We start from the raw sequence: 17,972 nt of genomic DNA, 5'->3' as shown, positions 1-17,972 counted from the left end.
GATGAGGTCCAAATGTTCATTTTTGCTTTTGTTTCCCTTGCCTTTGAAGATGTATCTAGAAAGAAGTTGCTACAGCCAAAGTCAAAGAGGTTGTTGCCTTTGTTATCATCTAGGATTTTGATAAATTCTTGTCTCATATTTAAGTCTTCCATCCATTTAAGTTTATTTTTGTGTATGGTATAAGAAAATGGTACAGTTTCATACTTCTGCATGTGGCTGTCCAGTTTTGCCAATACCATTTGTTGAAGAGACTTTTTTTTCCCCTTTAGATATTTTTTCCTAAATAAGATAAGTTGACCCTAAAGTTGAGCGTCCATTTCTGGGTTCTATATTCTGTTCCCTTGATCTGTGTGTTTGTTTTTGTGCCAGTACCATTCTGTCTTGATTACAGCTATGTAATATAGTTTGAAGTTCAGAATTGTGATGCCTCCAACTTTGGTTTTCTTTTTCAATATTCCCTTGGCTATTTTGGATCTTTTTTGGTTCCATACAAATGTTTGGGTTATTTGTTCCAGCTCTGTGGAAAGTGGTGGTGGTATTTTGACAGGGATTGCATTGAATGTGTAGATTGCTCTGGGTAGCATAGACATTTTGACACAAGTTGTTCTTCCAATCCATGAACATGGAATATTTTTCCATTTCTTTCATTTCTTTGTGTCTTCCTCAGTTTCTTTTTCTTTCTTTTTTTTTACATTTTAAATTAACATACTATGTACTATTAGCCCCAGGGGTGCAGATCGATGAATCACCAGGTTTACATACTCCACAGCACTCACCATAACACATACCCTCCCCGATGTCCATAACCCCACCACCTTTTCTTTACCTCCCTCCCCCAGCAATCCTCAATTTGTTTTGTGAGATTAAGAGTCTCTTATGGTTTGTCCCCTCCTGATCCCATCTTGTTTCATTTATTCTTTTCCTACCCCCCAAGTTTCCCACATTGTCTCTCATTTCCTCATATCAGGGAGATCATATGATAATTGCCTTTCTCTAACTGACTTACTTTGCTAAGCATAATACCCTCTAGTTCCATCCATGTCATCGCAAATGGTAAGATTTCATTTCTTTTGATGGCTGCAGAGTATTCCATTCTATATATATATATATATATATATATATATATATATATATATATATATATATATATAAATATCACCTTTTCTTTATCCATTCATCTGTTGATGGACATCTAGGTTCTTTCCATAGTTTGGCTATTGTGGACATTGCTGCTATAAACATTTGGGTGCACGTGCCCCTTCGGATCACTACATTTGTATCTTTAGGGTAAATACCCAGTAGTGCAATTACTGGGTCATAGGGTAGCTCTATTTTCAACTTTTTGAGGAATCTCCATGCTGTTTTCCAGAGTGGTTGCATCAGCTTGCATTCCCACCAACAGTGTAGGAGGGTTCCCCTTTTCTGCATCCTCACCAGCATCTGTCATTTCCTGACTTGTTAATTTTAGCCATTCTGACTGGTGTGAGTTTGTATCTCAACTGTGGTTTTGATTTGTATTTCCCTGATGCTGAGTGATGTGGAGCACTTTTTCATGTGTCTGTTGGCCATCTGGATGTCTTTGCAGAAATGTCTGTTCATGTCCTCTGCCCATTTCTTGATTGGATTTTTCATTCTTTGGGTGTTGATTTTGCTAACCTTTTTATAGATTTTGCATACTAGCTCTTTATCTGATATGTCGTTTGCAAATATCTTCTCCCATTCTGTCAGTTGTCTTTTGGTTTTGTTGACTGTTTCCTTTGCTGTGCAAAAGCTTTTTATCTTGATGAAGCTTCAGTGGTTCATTTTTGCCCTTGCTTCCCTTGCCTTTGGCGATGTTCCTAGGAAGAAGTTACCTGGCTGAGGTCGAAGAGGTTGCTGCCTGTGTTCTCTTCAAGGATTTTGATGGATTCCTTTCCCGCATTGAGGTCCTTCATCCATTTGAGTCTATTTTCATGCATAATGTAAAGAAGTGGTCCAGTTTCATTTTTATGCATGTGGCTGTCCAATTTTCTCAACACCATTTGTTGAAGAGACTGTCTTTTTTCCATTGGACATTCTTTATTCTTTCCTGTTTTGTCGAAGATTAGTTGACCATAGAGTTGAGGGTCTATTTCAGGACTCTCAATCTGTTCCATTGAGCTATGTTTCTGTTTTTGTTGTTGTTGTTGTTGTTGTTTTTTTTTTTTTTTTTGCCAGTACCATACTGTCTTGATGATGACAGCTTTGTAATAGAGCTTGAAGTCCAGAATTGTGATGCCACCAACTTTGGCTTTTTCAATATTCCTCTGGCTATTCGAGGTCTTTTTTGATTCCATATAAATTTTAGGATTATTCGTTCCATTTCTTTAAAAAAAAGGATGATATTTTGATAGGGATTGCATTAAATGTGTAGATTGCTTTAGGTAGCATAGACATTTTCACAATATTTGTTCTTCCAATCCATGAGCATGGAACATTTTCCCATTTCTTTGTGTCTTCCTCAGTTTCTTTCATGAGTACTTTATAGTTTTCTGAGTATAGATTCTTTGCCTCTTTGGTTAGGTTTATTCCTAGGTATCTTATGGTTTTTGGTTCAATTGTAAATGGGATTGACTCCTTAATTTCTCTTTCTTCTGTCTTGTTGGTGTAAAGAAATGCAACTGATTTTTGTGTATTGATTTTACATCCTGACACTTTACTGAATTCCTGTATGAGTTCTAGCAGTTTCAGAGTGGAGTCTTTTGGGTTTTCCACATAGAGTATCATATCATCTACAAAGAGTGATAGTTTGACTTCTACTTTGCCGATTTGGATGCCTTTAATTTCTTTTTGTTGTCTGATTGCTGAGGCTAAGACTTCTAGTATTATGTTGAATAGCAGTGGTGATAATGGACATTCCTGCCGTGTTCCTGACCTTAGCAGAAAAGCCCTCAGATTTCTCCATTGAGAATGATATTCATGGTGGGTTTTTCATAGATGGCTTTGATGATATTGAGGTATGTACTCTATCCCTACACTTGGAAGAGTTTTGATCAAGAAAGGATGCTGTACTTTGTCAAATGCTTTTTCAGCATCTATGGAGAGTATCATATGGTTCTTGTTCTTTCTTTTATTAATGTATTGTATCACATTGATTGATTTGCAGATGTTGAACCAACCTTGCAGCCCTGGAATAAATCCCACTTGGTCGTGGTGAATAATCCTTTAAATGTACTGTTGGATCCTACTGGGTAGTATTTTGGTGAGAATTTTCGCACCTGTGTTCATCAAGGATATCGATCTGTAATTCTCTTTTTTGTTGGGATCTTTGTCTGGTTTTGGAATCAAGGTAATGCTGCCCTCATAAAATGAGTTTGGAAGTTTCCCTTCCATTTCTATTTTTTGGAACAGTTTCAGGAGAATAGGAATTAATTCTTCTTTAAATGTTTGGTAGAATTCCCCTGGGAAGCCATCTGGCCCTGGGCTCTTGTTTGTTGGGAGATTTTTGATGACTGCTTCAATCTCCTTACTAGTTATGAGTCTCTTTAGGTTTTCTATTTCTTCCTGGTTCAGTTGTGGTAGTTTATATGTCTCTAGGAATGCATCCATTTCTTCCAGATTGTCAAATTTGTTGGTGTAGAGTTGCCCATAATATGTTCTTATAATTGTTTTTATTTCTTTGGTGTTGGTTGTGATCTCTCTTCTCTCATTCATGATTTTATTTATTTGGGTCCTTTCTCCTTTCTTTTGATAAGTCTGGCCAGGGGTTTGTCAATCTTATTAATTCTTTCAAAGAACCAGCTCCTAATTTCATTGGTTTGTTCTTTTTTTTTTTTTTTTTTGGTTTCTATTTCATTGATTTCTGCTCTAATCTTTATGATTTCTCTTCTCCTGCTGGGTTTAGGCTTTCTTTGTTGTACTTTCTCCAGCTCCTTTAGGTGTAGGGTTAGGCTGTATATTTGAGACCTTTATTGCTTCTTGAGAAAGGCTTGTATCGCTATATATTTTCCTCTCAGGACTGACTTTGCTGTATCCCACAGATTTTGAACCATTGTGTTTTCATTATCATTTGTTTCCATGAATTTTTTCAGTTCTTATTTAATTTCCTGGTTGACCCATTCGTTCTTTAGAAGGATGATCATTAGTCTCCATGTATTTGGGTTCTTTCCAAATTTCCTCTTGTGGTTGAATTCTAGCTTCAGAGCCTCGTGGTCTGAAAATATGCAGGGAATGATCCCAATTTTTGGTACCAGTTGAGACCTGATTTGTGACCCAGAATGTGATCTATTCTGGAGAATGTTCCATGTACACTAGAGAAGAATGTGTATTCTGTTGCTTTGAGGTGGATTGTTCTGAGTAGAACTCATCTGATCCAGTGTGTCATTTAAGGCCTTTATTTCCTTGTTGACCTTTTGGATGATCTGTCCATTTCAGTGAGGGGAGTGTTAAAGTCCCCTACTATTATTGTATTATTATAGATGTGTTTCTTTGATTTTGTTATTAGTTGGTTTATATAGTTGGCTGCTCCCATTTAGGAGCATAGATATTGAAAATTGTTAGATCTTCTTGTTGGACGACCCCTTGAGTATGATATAGTCTCCTTCCTCATTTCTTATTATAGTCTTTGGCTTAAAATCTAATTGATCTGATATAAGGATTGCCACCCCAGCTTTCTTTTGATGTCCATTAGCATGGTAAATTGTTTTCCACCCCCTCACTTTAAATCTGGAGGTGTCTTTGGGTCTAAAAGGAGTTTCTTGTAGGCAGCATATTGATGGGTTTTGTTTTTTTATCCATTCTAATACCTGTGTCTTTTGATTGGGGCACTTAGCCCATTTACATTTAGGGTAACTATTGAGAGATATGAATTTAGTGCCATTGTATTACCTGTAAGGTGACTGTTACTGTATATTGTCTCTGTTCCTTTCTGGTCTACTACTTTTAGGGTCTCTTTTTCTTAGAGGACCCCTTTCAATATTTCCTGTTGAGCTGGTTTGGTGTTTACAAACTCTTTTACTTTCTGTTTGTCCTGGAAGCTTTTTATCTCTCCTTCTATTTTCAATGATAGCCTAGCTGGATATAGTATTCTTGGCTGCATGTTTTTCTCATTTAGTGCTCTGAATATATCATGTCAGTTCTTTCTGGCCTGCCAGGTCTCTGTGGATAAGTCTGCTGCCATTCTAATATTTTTACCATTGTATGTTACAGACTTCTTGTCCTAGGCTGCTTTCAGGATTTTCTCTTTGTCACTAAGACTTGTAAGTTTTCCATATTAGATGAAGGGGTGTGGACCCATTCTTAATTGATTTTGAGGTGGTTCTCTGTACCTCCTGGATTTTGATGCTTGTTCCCTTTGCCATATTAGGGAAATTCTATACAATAATTTGCTCCAATATACCTTCTTCCACTCTCTCACTTTCTTCTTATTCTGGAATCCCAATTATTCTAATGTTGTTTCATCTTATGGTGTCACTTATCTCTCAAATTCTCCCCTCGTGGTCCAGTAGTTGTTTGTCTCTCTTTTGCTCAGCTCCTTTATTCTCCATCATTTGGTCTTCTATATCACTAATTCTCTCTTCTGCCTCATTTATCCTGGCAGTAAGAGCCTCCATTTTTTATTGCATCTTATTAATAGCTTTTTTAATTTCAACTTGGTTAGATTTTAGTTCTTTTTTTCTCCAAAGGGGCTTTTTTTTCTCCAGACAGGGTTTCTCTAATATCTTCCATGCCTATTGAGCCCAGCTAGCACCTTGAGAATCTTCATTCTGGACTCTAGATCTGACTTAATACCAATGTCTGTATTGATTAGGTCCCTAGCCTTCAGTAGTGCCTCTTGTTCCTTTTTTTGTGGTGAGGTTTTCTGTCCTGTCATTTTATTGAGATAAGAATATATGAATGAGAGAATAAAATACTAAAAGGGTGGCAAAGACCCCAGAAAAATGTGATTAACCAAACCAGAAGAACCCACAAATCATGGGGAGAAGAAAGGGAGTAAAAGGAAGTTAAAAAAAACACTAAAAACAAAAATGAAAAAGAATAAAGAAAATATATATATATTAGACCTGCGAATAATACAGAGCCACCCACTTGATTTTGGGAGTTTTTTGGTCTCTTAGAGGAAACTACCTCCCAAAAGTTTAAAGAAAGAAAAACATGTGTGTGTGTGTATACACACACACACACACACACACAAATAAGGGTAAACACGATGAAGGGATAGAATATGACTGTAAAGATGAAAATTTTAAAAAATTCTAAAAAAAGAGTTGATAAGATAAGTTGGTTGAGAAAAGAAAGAAAATGAACGTGGAGAGAATTTGTTCAGGCTGGAGACTGGAACAATCTCTGTGCTAGATTTAGGGTATATTTTGATCTATTAGAAGACATTGTATCCCAAAACTTTTTAGAAGAAAAACCCCTATGTGTATACAAAAGATAAAGTTAGATACAATGAAGGATAAAATATGACTGTAATAATAAAGGTTCAAAAATTTTTTTTTTTTAAAGAAAAGTATTGTTATGGGGTGCCTGGGTGGCTCAGGCATTAAGCATCTGTCTTTGGCTCAGGTCATGATGCCAGGGTCTGGGGATCAAGCCCCATATCAGGCTCCCTCCTTGGCAGGAAGCCTGCTTCTCTCTCTCCCACTCCCCCTACTTTTGTTCCATCTCTCGCTGTGTCTCTCTCTGTTGAATAAATAAATAAAAATCCATAAAAAAAGTATTTTTAAGAAAAACTAGTTAAAAAATGTTAAAAAAGGAAAGAGTAAAAAATATTAGAATAAGAAAAAAATAAAATTAAAAAAATTTAATTAGCTTTGCAAGACTGAAGAATCATGGGGAGAAAGCCATGAATTCCATGCTTTGCTTTCCCCTCCTCTGGAATTCCACTGTTCTCCTTGATCGGTGAGCTTGGTCTTGGCTGGATTTCTTGCTGATCTTCTGGGGCAGGGGCCTGTTGTAGTGATTCTCAAGTGTCTTTGCCTGAGGTGGAATTGCACCTCTCTTGTCAGGGGCTGGGCTAAGTAATCTTCTCTGGTCCACTCTTGGGAGCTTTTGTTCCATAAATGCTTTCTGTAGAGCTCTGAAGGACAGGAATGAAAATGGCGGCCTCCCAATCTCTAGCCTGGAGGAGCAGAGAGCTCAGAGTCCCACTCCTCAGTGTGCCCTCGGAGAAAAGCGCTCAACCACTCCCGTCTCCCTGGTCTCTGTCCACGGTCTGAGCTCACCTGGCTTGTGACTGAGCATTTCTGTCTCTGTTGCACACCCTGTTTGGAGGCTCCAAATCCAGCAGATCCCTGCTGCTCTTCCAGGTGGTCACCCCAGATCTGCAACTTGTGGGGTCCCTGCTCAAAGAGCAGTGGTCTTACTATGCCACAGATCACAGTTTAAGCTAACCCTGAGCTGAGAGCTCACTCCTCTGCTCTGTCTCTGTAGCCAGCTACCCCGCTCTGATACCTGCAAGCTCTGCAACACTCATACACCCGCGATCCTTTTGTGACCCTGTGGGACCTGAATCCACACTGTCCCCACGAAGGATCCACCCCTGCTTAGCCTTTGGAGAGATGTTCTTCAGTGGAGCAGACTTTGAAAAGTTCTGATTTTGTGCTTAGTTGCTCTGCCACTTGCCAGGAGCCAGCCCCTCCCCCTGTGGTATATCTTCCCATGGCTTCAGATTCACTTCCCCACAGGTCCTACCTTTCAGAAAGTAGTTGATTTTCTGTTTCTAGGATTTCTGCTCTTCTCTTCAATATCCTGTTGGATTTGTAGGTGTTTGGAATGGTTTGATAACTACATAGCTGAACTCCTGCTACCTGATGTCATCTCAGCCTGCTACTCCACGACTGTCTTAACTCCTCCCCCCTCAAAAATAATCTCATTTCTGGATTTTTTATTCGGTTACATTCACCTATGTGTCTGTTTCTGTGCCAGTACTATACCATTTTGATCACTACAGCTTTGCAATATAACTTGAAGTCCCGAATGGTGATGCCTCCAGATTTGCTTTTCTTTTCAAGGTTGCTTTGCCTATTCAGGGCTTTTTGTGGTTCCATACACATTTAGGGATATTTTTGTTCCAGCTCTGTGAAAAGTGCTGTTGAATTTGATCGTAATTGCATTGAATTTTTAGATTGCCTTGGGTAATATAGACATTTGAATAGTATTTGTTTTTCTGATCCATGAACATGGCATGATTTTCCATAGTTTCTGTCCTCTTCAATTTCTTTCATTGGTGTTTTGTACTTTTCAGAGTACATGTCTCTTATTTCTTTGGTTAGGTTTATTTCAAGGTGTCTTATTATTTTTTGGTGCAAGGAAAATGAGATTAATACCTTCATTTCTCTTTGATATATGGAATTAGGTGGTCTTTTGTAGAAGATATATTTTTATTTAGTTTTTAATCTGGAAAGATTTTCAGTATTTCTTTACTTTTGGTGTTTGTAAATTGCATAATATCATGCCTAGACACCAGCCTTTTTGATTTCTTTAGCTGTTCATACAGGTAATTTGGAGACTACCTTCTCTGTGTATTTAATAATTTATTCCCTTCTTTTTCCTCTGTTCTCTTTTCCAAAATACCTAATAAAAAGAATTTTGACATTTTGGACCAAAATACATTTCTCACATGTTTTCTACCTCTTTCTGTCTATATTTTACTTTCTGAAACTTATCCCTTTACTAATCTGCCAACAATCCTGATGATTTCTTTCTTTCAGCTATTATATTTTTAATTCATACAAAATATTTTGTTGGATTACCTGTTCTTTATTAAAATGTAATGGTGTTTTAAGGATGCAGTATTATCTTGGAGGACCTGTGCTGGATTTAGTTTTTCATTTTCTTTTTCCCAGGGTGGCGGGGAAGAGAAGAATTAGCAGTAGTTGTTTCCACTACTTTGGCTCAGGCCATGGTCTCAGGGACCTAAGATAAGGCCCTGCATAGGACTCTGCACTCACTGGGGTGTTAACTTGTCCTTCTGCCCCTTACCCTACTCTCTTTCTCTCAAATAATTAAATAAAACAGTTATAAAAATAAGTAGATTATCAATCAGAAGATAACCTATGGTTGACAACACAATTCAACAGGAAAAATGTTTAATTTGTTGATTTTCATTAGTAAAATGATGTAGATAAACAAATAACTTAGGTTTTCCCAACTTGATTTTTTGGAGGAAATTATAGAAATATGAAAAAAGTGCTCCCTTCCACTGATATACACAGGCATTCTGTGGTAACAGCTTTAGGATAAGAACCAATCATAAGTGTGCATTATGAAACCTGAGGCTTTGGAGCTAGAATAAATAATTTAGGAATTAGGAGCTGGTCAGTCTTGGCATGCTGTGGCAATTCCCTCTCCTTATAGAATGGTCTAAGCCTGAGAATAATTCAGTTTCCCCATAGCATGGGGTTGATGCATACATATGTAGCTAAGCTAAGGGCCAAGAACAGAATTTAAGAACACACTTGAAGCAAACAATATATATTGCAAGATGAAGAGTAGTTTGACCATTATTTCTTGGGTGAGGCTAGGAAAGAATATGGACCCAAACATGCTATTTCCATCGGTTTGTTCCTAAACACAACATAATATACCACTTCCTATCATTTTAATTATCAAAACACCTTTTGGTAAGTCATTATTAATTCTGTTGAACCATGCTTATGGGAGAATGAAATGAAATAATATGTATAAATTTACAAAATTTTGGAAATTTTAAGCACATGGTTTATAAATAGGGAAGAATAAAAATTCAGTAAAGTATTTTACAATTAATCAGTTGTCATCAGTATGTGGAATATTTAGGGAGAGGATAGCTATGCATATCAAGGTAAAATGTAGCCTTGAAGAAACAGATTTCCATTTTGGTAGAAATGTGGAGAGTTCAGTGAGGTCTGTCAGAGACCCTGCACTACAATCTGTGGACTGCTACACTGGCCAGAAAGAGGACGCAGGGTTCTCTGAAGCCTTCCACTCCAAAGCTGTGTGATTGTTTTTTAATCTTGATATTTTCATTCTGCACATTGTCTCCCTCAGAGTCTGGTGGACCTGCTTGTTCCGCAGATTATAGATGACAGGGTTGAGCAGTGGGGTCACCACTGTGTTCACAAGGGCAGCCTCCCTGTTGGAGTACAGCCTGTTAGTTTGCTTTGGTTTCACATATATAAACACACAGCTGCCATACATCAGTGAGAGGACTACGAGGTGAGAGGAGCAGGTGGAGAAAGCTCTCTGTTTCTCCCTGACTGATGGGAGTCTCAGGATTGTGACTACTGTATTGCTGTATGCAATGGTGATTAAGATAAGGGATGTCAAAAGAATAAGGGAAGTGAAAACAAAGGCCAACATTTCAGTAGGTCTGGTGTCAGAGCAGGAGAGATGAATCAGGGGCCAAGGTCACAGAAAAAGTGGGGGATGACATGGGGGCCACAGAAGAATAACTGGGAAAACTTCACTACAAGACCAGTGGTGAGTGGGAAGGGCAATGTGAAGCAGGCAGTGACCAGGAGGAAGCAAGTCTTCGGGTTCATGATGGTCAGGTAATGCAGAGGCTTGCAAATGGCCACATACTGATCCAGAGACATCACTGCTATGAGGAAGAAGACAGCTAATCCTAGAAATACAGTGACAAATGCCTGTATGAATCAGGCAGAAAGGGAAATAGTTTGCGTGCTTAAGAGAAAGATGATCAGCAGTTTAGGAGTAATAGCACTTATGATACCACACTCCAAGAAGGAGAAAGTGCTGAGGAAAAAGTATATTGGTGTATGGAGCCGGGAGTCAGCACAGGTGATAGTGACTATGATCGCATTGCTTACAATGGACACCAGGTACACCAGCAGATGCACAAGGAAGAAAACTTTTCCCAGGTGTTGGATGGCAGGAAATCCCTCCAAGCTGAATTCCTGGACAGTTGTCCCATTCCCCATTTCCATGGGCATCTCTTTCTACAGCAGTGTCCCGGCTGTACTTAACCTACAGTGAAGACATCAGATAACACAAAGGTTTTAGAGGAGCATGATTAAGTTACTTGACTACCCAGGAAGATGGCTAGACTGGTAGTAAAGTGGGTTAACCAGCTGGTTCTTCAATTAGATGGACCTGAGTTCAATATTGGTTCAATGCTCAGTTCTAACTCATGAGAGATGGGTAATTTTAGAAAGTTAGTTAACTTTTGTGAACTTCTTTCATCCTCTGTAGAATGAGGGTGATAGGATCTACCTGTTCATGTTCCTGTGAAAATTAAGTAAGAAAAAGCATGTAACTCACTTGGCATATGATGCCTGTGTTTCCTATATGCTCCTCAAAGTCTAATTGTAATCTTATGGTCATTAATATAATGCTTAGGAGAGCAACATGTGTATGGAGAGGTATTGACATTTTTTTGGTTATACAAAATTTTGTTTTTAATAGTATTATCCATTTGTTTGTAAACATAATGATGATATTAGTAATATTCCCTTTAGATGTCTCTTTTAGTAATGTAAAACATTCTATGGTCCAAACTGTGATCACCATGATGTGTTGAGGACTTATGTTTGGTACTATGCTGGTCACTGAAATTCAGTATTTCTGTTCCTCTTCACAGTAACCGTAAGCCCCTTCTCCTAGAGAAGCAGAACTGAGGCTTAGAGAGTTCCAGAGAATTAGCTCCACATAGCTGGCACTTTACTTAGATCTTCCAGATCCAGAACCCCTGCTGTTCCCAGATGCAATGTCAAAATATTTGAAAAGGGAAAAAAATGTATTGTTGATGATCTTTAAACTTGAAGTGAAAGATTAGCTTTATTTATCTTAATTATTTCTACCCTTAGTTAATATCACTGATGAGTTAGAGACCTGTGGAATGACATGAGGCTTAGGGAGCATCTGCCTTAACACAAGCATTTTATAGAAGAGACAGGAGACTAGAGACTTTGGGGACTTCTCTACGCATGACATAATTTGTAAATTCAGGATTAACCCCCACCCCACCCAGGGTTCATGCTGTCCTCTAATGAAGGTGGGAGTGATATTAGGTCAGAGGAATTAGCCCAGTTAGGTATATAGGCTGGGTGCCTGGTACTCATGTACTCACTCTTACATCAAAGCTCAGTGAACAATTTGCTGTCTTCAGAGCTCTCTGTCGCTGACTTCTCTCACCGTGCTGTTTGGCTGTAGCATCTCAATGCTAGGCTGAAGGTCAGCTGTGTGGCATGAGTTTCTCTCACTAACCCAACCTGGGCCAGGTCCTGTGAAGGGCTGCTCATGAACCATCTGCTCCCTCTTGAGTGCCACAGCCTGCGGGAGACTCTGCTTCTGGCCGAGTGGACCCCAGTAAGCCTACCAAGCCACCATGGTCTGTGAGGCCAGGTGCACACAGAGGAGTCACCTCATGGGATTTCCTTCCCCTGCAGCTCCTGTTCTAAGAAATCAAGAGCTTGTTCTGGGCTGAGGGGAAAGGAGAGGAGAAGGAAATTCATTTGTCACAGCCTTTGTCCCGGAGGGGGTGAATATACATCCTGTGCTGCCAATGTCTGGCTGACAAAGTCTTTTTTTCCATAGCCCAGATGTTTCATAGCACAACATAGCTATGAGCAGCCTTGACCACGGAAGCCCCAAAAAGGAGCAGACAGACTAAAACAACCATATTTCACTGCCTACTATTCTGGGCTAGAGCTGGACTTCCAGACTACTTAGCATTCTGATAAAGGTCTGGCTCTGCTCCCTCAGTGATTAAAAGCCCACCTACCATGCAACCTTGCTGTCACCTCCTATACTCTTAACAGGAACAGGTAGCTTCTTATAGGTTTAGCCCTGGTGTTGCTAAGGCAAGCGTCTTATGTTTAGGGCTTCATGTCATGGGTACACTTGCACTAAGTCTCCTTCTACAGCGCTATGTTCCTCCATCACATCCTCACCTTTTCATAGGGAGAAGCATCCTTGTTTCACTGCATCAACATTGAGGAGCTGCTGTCATGCAAGTTTGGGACTCTGTGGTAATTTTCCCACCAGAATGTATGGTTGTGAAGCAGGATGGATCCAGCCAGTGAGCAGAGAGTGCAGGCCCCCAATCCTTCTTAGATACTGAAGAGACAGGAGCAGAAAGTAAGGGCATGGCTGGTATCCTGGGGACAGCTAATTGGTCAATGTTGAGGACAAGATTTACTGGTGCAACCCTTACATTTATCTTCCCTTGTGTGGTGATGCTGACTCCCAGATGGCCTGTTCTCTGCCAAGATTTGAAGGAAATTATATGACAATTTCCCAAGGGTTTTTAAAATCCCAAGTTGAATGTTGTTACTGATTTGACATAACAGTCCAGACTACAATTTTCACAATGTGCTCTGTGCGGTGAAGCCAGAGCATAGTTGTTAAAAGAACAGATTTTATGATGAGAAAAAGTTGGATTTTATTCTAGATTTCATGAGGCTTTTAGGAAGGTCTGGGGAAGCCTGACTTTCTTGGTCAATTTTTCTTTTGCTTTCACCAATATTATGGTTCTTTTCATTCCATATTTTCGTATGAAAAAAATTTCATTGTGCTCACCAATCTTCTTGAAAAAGGAAAGTACACCTTTTTTCCTCTTCAGGGAAGAAGGGGAAATGCTAGGTGGATTCTGTAACATCTCTAGCCTGGTATGGCTCTCTTTAAAAAAAGAATGTGGGAAATGGAACCCAGACTCTTTCTAGATGCAAAAGAGGAGGAGATGTGAGTCTGAGGGTGAAGTTGTGTCCATAGCAACCAGCAGCCAGGAAAGCTGCTTCTTTTACAGGGTATTTCAGCTGGGCTACTGTGACAGGCGAGACCCATTTTTTTGTGACTTCTGGCTTCCCATCACAAGCCAGAGAAGAGTACTAACCTCCCAAAATGTTTGTAGGCAACCCTGGTACATATGGGCACTGTTTGGAAATTTGTTCTGCCTGTATCTGCCCATATTAATATCGATCTTAGAAGGACAAGGGGAATATAGAAACTTTCATGAGTTTCCATGTGGGTCCCACCTTCCCCAAAATAGACAAAATCTACCTTTTTTTGAGAGAGAGAGAAAGAGCATTTGTGATTGAAGGTGGTGGGGGGCAGTGAGTATGACAGGAGGCTTGTTCTGTAACTCTCAGACGATGACCTGACTTGAGCGAAATCAGGAGTTGGATGCTTAAACAACCGAGCCACCCAGGTGCCCCAGACAAAAACACTTTTATAACATCTGTCCATCTACCCACTCTGCTTTCAATCCAGGCCAAACCTGGATGTGAGGGAAAATAAACAATAATGGGAGATGAGTTATAGAAGCTAGAGCAAATTGAGACTATCTATAGATTTTAATGCCCAGACAAAGGCTCATTTTCATGGGGTTTTAATTTTATTCAGTGCTAACTTCATGGTACAGAAATACCTGGCACACCCGAGTGAGTCCCAGTGCCAATAAGATGGTGGAAAGTTGGGAGGAGAGGGGCTCTATGAGGTTTGATGGAAAGGCTTACAAAGTAGACACTCATAGATATTGGGTGAGCTAACTCTACATTGTATCTAGCACCGAGAAATATTTCAAACTGCTCTTGGCCTCCAGTTTCTCTCTTCTGAGGGAGTTCCCTTATGCCTCTCCAATACCTACAATTTCTTAATTTTTTTTAATGACCGTGATATCTCATTTATCTTGGACATTTCCAGCATTACCTGTGATTTGGGTTTTTAGTTAGCCAGTTAGAGTAAGGAAAGGGATAGTTCTTAAAGTTGTATTTGTGATTATCAAACATGGAAAGATAAAGCAAACATCAGTTTGTGGTTTCTTCTCTGCAGAATATGATTATGTTTGCCACACTAACCCTCAGCCACTCTTGACAAGTTAGCCTACACATATATATTCACGATTTAGATAAGAAGAGTATTTTGGTTTATAGTGTATCTTGTTAATATGGTCTGTTCCTAGAAAAGTTCCAATTTCTAATGTTATAGCCCTAAGGATGAAGCCTTCGTTAAAGCCCAAGGAAAGGTGAATCCTATCACCTATGATGTTGTGGGAGAGGGAGTAGGGGATACTAATTTGAACCGGATGTAGGCATCAGGAAGGGAAGAAGCACTCATTTGGCCAAACCCTGGATTGAGGTTGGAGCTATTGGCATACTAATAATACATGGAGAACCATTTTCCTTCAGAATTTCAATAAATATAAGGTAATGATACCTATAGGGACCCAGAACAGATCAATTCTGATCTAGAGGTCTTGTTAATACCACACCCAATACCTATCGCTCTATGTGAGGAAAAGCATGGTAGTGTTAGTAGTGTTAGTAGCTTCCAACTTGGAACCATGAGGCATAACTGAAGGTATAGAGTAATTTATCCTATCTGGGCTTCTATGTTTTCTTTTTTATTCATCCATGGAAAAAAGAAATCTTTTCTTTTTTTAATTACTATATATAAATATATATACATATATATGTACATACATATACATATATATGTATACATATGAATATATATGTATATAAATGATTTACATATATGGTGTATATATATATGGGCATATATATGTATATAAATGGTTAATTAAGTTCAATTATGTGGGTAGGATTAAAAAAGGTAGAGGTAGAAGAGCTATCTATAAATTTCAGAAGTGAAACTACTTTGTAAGGATCTGGATCCTCCACTACTGTATTTCTCTTTTTTTTTTCAAAGTTGTCATATTTTTATTTATCATAGTTCGTTACTTTATTTTTTTTTAATTTTTTATTTCTTTTCAGTGTAACAGTATTCATTGTTTTTGCACCACACCCAGTGCTCCATGCAATCTGTGCCCTCCCTAATACCCACCACCTGGTTCCCCCAACCTCCCACCCCCCGCCCCTTCAAAACCCTCAGAGTTTTTCAGAGTCCATAGTCTCTCATGGTTCACCTCCCCTTCCAATTTCCCTCAACTCCCTTCTCCTCTCCATCTACCCTTGTCCTCCATATTATTTGTTATGCTCCACAAATAAGTGAAACCATAGGATACTTGACTCTCTCTGCTTGACTTATTTCACTCAGCATAATCTCTTCCAGTCCTGTCCATGTTGCTACAAAAGTTGGGTATTCGTCCTTTCTGATGGAGGCATAATACTCCATAGTGTATATGGAATACATCTGCCTTATCCATTCATCCGTTGAAGGGCATCTTGGTTCTTTCCACACTTTGGCGACCGTGGCCATTGCTGCTATAAACATTGGGGTACAGATCGCCCTTCTTTTCACTACATCTGTATCTTTGGGGTAAATACCCAGTAGTGCAATTGCAGGGTCATAGGGAAACTCTATTTTTAACTTCTTGAGGAATCTCCACACTGTTCTCCAAAGTGGCTGCACCAGCTTGCATTCCCACCAACAGTGTAAGAGGGTTCCCCTTTCTCCACATCCTCTCCAACACATGTTGTTTCCTGTCTTGCTAATTTTGGCCATTCTAACTGATGTAAGGTGGTATCTCAATGTGGTTTTGATTTGAATCTCCCTGATGGCTAGTGATGATGAACATTTTTTCATGTGTCTGGTAGCCATTTGTATGTCTTCATTGGAGAAGTGTCTGTTCATATCTTCTGCCCATTTTTTAATATGATTGTCACCCCCAAACTTCTAGAACTCATACAGCAATTCAGTAATGTGGCAGGATACAAAGTCAATGTACAGAAATCAGTGGCTTTCTTATACACGAACAATGAAAATATAGAAAGGCAAATTAGAGAATCGTTTCCATTTACTATAGCACCAAGAACCATAAGATACCTCGGAATAAACCTAACCAAAGAGGTTAAGGATCTGTACTCAAGGAACTACAGAACACTCCTAAAAGAAATTGAAGAAGACACAAAAAGATGGAAGACCATTCCATGCTCTTGGATCGGAAGAATAAACATTGTTAAAATGTCTATACTGCCCAGAGCAATCTATACTTTTAATGCCATTCCGATCAAAATTCCACTGGTATTTTTCAAAGAGCTGGAGCAAATAATCCTAACATTTGTATGGAATCAGAAGAGACCCCGAATTGCTAAGGAAATGTTGAAAAACAAAAATAAAACTGGCGGCATCACGTTACCTGATTTCAAGCTTTACTACAAAGCTGTGATCACCAAGACAGCATGGTACTGGCATAAAAACAGACACATAGACCAGTGGAACAGAGTAGAGAGCCCAGATATGGACCCTCAACTCTATGGTCAAATAATCTTTGACAAAACAGGAAAAAATATCCAGTGGAAAAAAGACAGTCTCTTCAACAAATGGTGCTGGGAAAACCGGACAGCTATATGTAGAAGAATGGAATTTGACCATTCTCTTACACCGTACACAAAGATAAACTCGAAATGGATAAAAGACCTCAACGTGAGACAGGAATCCATCAGAATCCTCGAGGAGAACATAGGCAGTAACCTCTTTGATATCAGCCACAGCAACTTCTTTCAAGATATGTCTGCAAAGGCGAAGGAAACAAAAGCAAAAATGAACTTTTGGGACTTCATCAAGATCAAAAGCTTCTGCACAGCAAAAGAAACAGTCAACAAAACAAAGAGGCAACCCACGGAATGGGAGAAGATATTTGCAAATGACAGTACAGACAAAAGGTTGATATCCAGGATCTATAAAGAACTCCTCAAACTCAACACACACCAAACAGACAATCATATTAAAAAATGGGCAGAAGATATGAACAGACACTTCTCCACTACTGTATTTCTTGAACTTGTCTCCCCTCAGATGTGTGGATGCTCCAGGTATTGGGGACAACACGTATGGTTCTTAGTTGTGTTTTTAGCACAGGATTCTTAAGTATCTTTATTTCAGTGCCTTTCCAAAATGAAATGGTGAATATTACATTTTGCAAGGTCAATATTGTACACAAAATATGGAAGAGCTCTCAGTAACCAACCCCCCCTAACAAAAGCTCATTTGAAATGGGGGCAAAGTTCATGTTTTTCAGTTCAACCTTTTCTGGTAACACCCTTACAGCTTATTACATGAGCTAGTTTTACTATTAATGGAGGGGAACTACTTAGAGGAGAAGGTGA

At 39.1% G+C, this 17,972-nt stretch overlaps 1 pseudogene across 1 annotated transcript; it reads right to left on the bottom strand.

The window, feature by feature from the left end:
• Positions 1–9,882: 9,882 nt before the first annotated feature.
• On the bottom strand, positions 9,883–10,895 carry LOC308355006 (olfactory receptor 6C74-like; annotated as a pseudogene). The gene has a single exon. The product of its transcript is annotated as an olfactory receptor 6C74-like (transcript).
• Between the last annotated feature and the right edge of the window lie 7,077 nt (positions 10,896–17,972).

Source organism: Martes martes, assembly GCF_963455335.1.
Source record: "Martes martes genome assembly, chromosome: 14".
In the NCBI taxonomy this organism is placed as follows: Eukaryota; Metazoa; Chordata; class Mammalia; order Carnivora; family Mustelidae; genus Martes; species Martes martes.
Note: the sequence above shows the minus strand (reverse complement) of the source record. Positions and strands in the feature narration are given on the sequence as shown.